The sequence below is a fragment of the Galeopterus variegatus genome, unplaced genomic scaffold, assembly GCF_000696425.1.
Source record: "Galeopterus variegatus unplaced genomic scaffold, G_variegatus-3.0.2 Scaffold938, whole genome shotgun sequence".
NCBI lineage: Eukaryota > Metazoa > Chordata > Mammalia > Dermoptera > Cynocephalidae > Galeopterus > Galeopterus variegatus.
This window is the reverse complement of record NW_007727049.1, coordinates 22,341-25,688: the sequence shown is the minus strand read 5'-3', so window position 1 is coordinate 25,688 and position 3,348 is coordinate 22,341. Positions and strand designations below refer to the sequence as shown.

Genomic DNA, 3,348 nt, shown 5'->3' with positions numbered 1-3,348 from the left:
GTTCTCGGTTTCGTCCGACCCTTCCCACACCTGCCGCGCTGCAGGTTCCGCCCCCTTCCTCCGCTCGGCCTCGCTCCGCCCCCCGAGGGGTTCGGGGTCTCCGGCGCTGACCCTCGGCGGCCCCGGCCACCCTCGAGGGCCCAGCGGGCGCGGCCGGATCGCCCTCCAGAGCCTCCCACTTAACTGTGAGGGGACAGGCGGGGGACGGTATCTGGGTGTTAGGGGGCGGGGATTGGGCATGGGGAGGGGTCAGGGCTGGGAACGAGGAGAACGTCGACACATCCGGTAGGTCTTCGACGCTGTCATCCCAACCTCTTTGGAAACGGCCTGAATAACTTCCCGATTGATACTTAAAAGGGCTTTTAAAGTGTCTTTCTTGAGTCCTCAGAGGGGCATACCACCACTGACACTCATTCCCCATCGACACCTGCCGCCCCCTTCCTCTTTTGGCCTTGTGCGCGTCAGCTTTCAGTTTTCTCCCTGCCGCTCCGACAGTGGGTCGGAAGGACCGCTGCACGTTCTCCTCGCTTGCCCAGCTCCTCGCTCTGTGCACTGACTCTGGGTGGTCCCATCTACTCCCGTGGCTTCAGCTTTCCACCAACTCAATACCCCGTCCACATCTGCCGCGCAGCCGCTCCCTGGAGCTCCACCCCGGCTTGGCCACCCAGCTGCCGACTGGGCAGCTCCGCTTCAGGTGGAGCTCACTGGGTCTAAACTTGAACTGGTCTTTTCCCTGCAGATTCATTCTTACTCCGCTACCCCATCCCAGCCAGAAACCCGGGGATTGCTTACCTTTCTTCTTCTCCCTCAATTCCCACATCTGAGAGGTGACCTAGTCCAGCCACCTTCCTGAACATCCTTCACACCTGTTCCTCCATCTCTTCTCTTACCACCCTTGTTGATGTGCTTTTCACCAGGATGACTGCCGTAGCTTCCCAGCAGGTTCCAGTTATGGCTGCCTGCAACCCAGTCTCCAAACTGTAACTCTTGTGACCCTTTTAGAACACAAGTCTGATCGTGTCACTTCCTTGCTTATACCCTTTGATGGCTTCCAATTGCCTATGGGAAAAAGCTAAATCCCTAGCACAATTTACAGAGCTCTCTATAATCTGACCTCTAGCAATCTCCTGTGTGCACCCTAAGGTCCAACAATATGCACTTCAGGATGTGCCTTTCCCACACCTTGCTATTTGTGTCTCCATGCCTTTGCTCCTGTTTGAGCACCTACAGCATGCTAGATGCTGTGCTAGTCCCTGGGGCCCCAGAACCCCTTTCTGGTCCATCAGGAGAGGGAGACTGACAGATAAACAACACATGGTGCCATGCTGAGATCAGTGCTTTCAGGAAGGAATGAACAAAGGACGGTGGGCTTTTTTGTGTCTGCTATTTGTGTCTCCATGCCTTCTACTTGTCCTTCAGTGCTCTGCCTAGACAGCACCACCTCTGGATCACCTCCTCCTCCCCCCCAAGGCTAAATGCCCCTCTGTGTCCCTTTAGCACCCTGTCAATAATAGCAGAGTGGTTGAGAGTACAGACTCTTGAATCAGACTGCCTGGTTTCTTTTTTTTTTTTTTTCCTTTTTGTCTTTTTTCGTGTCCGGCAACGGATCGTAACCCTCAGTGTCGCGCCCGTACCGGACCGGGACCAGCAACGGGATCGCAACCCTCGGCGCTGCGCCCGCACCTCGCTCAGCCAGTGAGCGGGAACCGGTCTGTATGTGGGATCCGAACCCTCGGGCGGGAGCGCCACCGCGCTTCCCAAGCGGCGCACTGTAGCAGTGCACCACCGGGCCGGCTCCAGACTGCCTGGTTTCTTTTTTTTTTTTTTTCCTTTTTGTCTTTTTTCGTGTCCGGCAACGGATCGTAACCCTCAGTGTCGCGCCCGTACCGGACCGGGACCAGCAACGGGATCGCAACCCTCGGCGCTGCGCCCGCACCTCGCTCAGCCAGTGAGCGGGAACCGGTCTGTATGTGGGATCCGAACCCTCGGGCGGGAGCGCCACCGCGCTTCCCAAGCGGCGCACTGTAGCAGTGCACCACCGGGCCGGCTCCAGACTGCCTGGTTTCTTTTTTTTTTTTTTTCCTTTTTGTCTTTTTTCGTGTCCGGCAACGGATCGTAACCCTCAGTGTCGCGCCCGTACCGGACCGGGACCAGCAACGGGATCGCAACCCTCGGCGCTGCGCCCGCACCTCGCTCAGCCAGTGAGCGGGAACCGGTCTGTATGTGGGATCCGAACCCTCGGGCGGGAGCGCCACCGCGCTTCCCAAGCGGCGCACTGTAGCAGTGCACCACCGGGCCGGCTCCAGACTGCCTGGTTTCTTTTTTTTTTTTTTTCCTTTTTGTCTTTTTTCGTGTCCGGCAACGGATCGTAACCCTCAGTGTCGCGCCCGTACCGGACCGGGACCAGCAACGGGATCGCAACCCTCGGCGCTGCGCCCGCACCTCGCTCAGCCAGTGAGCGGGAACCGGTCTGTATGTGGGATCCGAACCCTCGGGCGGGAGCGCCACCGCGCTTCCCAAGCGGCGCACTGTAGCAGTGCACCACCGGGCCGGCTCCAGACTGCCTGGTTTCTTTTTTTTTTTTTTTCCTTTTTGTCTTTTTTCGTGTCCGGCAACGGATCGTAACCCTCAGTGTCGCGCCCGTACCGGACCGGGACCAGCAACGGGATCGCAACCCTCGGCGCTGCGCCCGCACCTCGCTCAGCCAGTGAGCGGGAACCGGTCTGTATGTGGGATCCGAACCCTCGGGCGGGAGCGCCACCGCGCTTCCCAAGCGGCGCACTATCGGTTTGGATCCCTATATAGGGATCCAAACCCATGTTAGGGTGGAGGGCACTGGGGGCAGGATCTAGATTTATCGAGTGAGGACTCAAGGGTGGAAAAGACCCAGACCTGATGTCAGTCTGCTCAAGAAAATGAATCTGAGGGCCGGCCCGTGGTTCACTTGGGAGAGTGCGGTGCTGATAACACCAAGGCCCTGGGTTCGCATCCTATATAGGGATGGCCGGTTTGCTCACTGGCTGAGGGAGGTGCGGGCGCAGCGCCGAGGGTTGCGATCCCGTTGCTGGTCCCGGTCCGGTACGGGCGCGACACTGAGGGTTACGATCCGTTGCCGGACACGGAAAAAAGACAAAAGACAAAAAAAAAAATAAATAAATAAAATGTTAGGGTGGGGCCGGCCCGGTGGCGCACTGGATAGTGCGCCGCCTGGGAAGCGCGGGGGCGCTCCCGCCCGAGGGTTCGGATCCCACATACAGACCGGTTCCCGCTCACGGGCTGAGCGAGGTGCGGGCGCAGCGCCGAGGGTTGCGATCCCGTTGCTGGTCCCGGTCCGGTACGGGTGCGACA

The 3,348-nt window shown here is 59.0% G+C and overlaps 1 protein-coding gene across 1 annotated transcript in view; it reads left to right on the top strand.

The window, feature by feature from the left end:
* The first annotated feature begins 156 nt into the window (after positions 1–156).
* The window catches only part of STARD3 (StAR-related lipid transfer (START) domain containing 3), a 25,504-nt gene continuing 22,312 nt past the window's right edge, over positions 157–3,348 (top strand). Inside the window, exon 1 of the mRNA XM_008573592.1 lies at positions 157–185. The gene's annotated coding sequence lies outside the window, so the exon portion shown is untranslated. The remainder of the gene's footprint in view (positions 186–3,348) is intronic.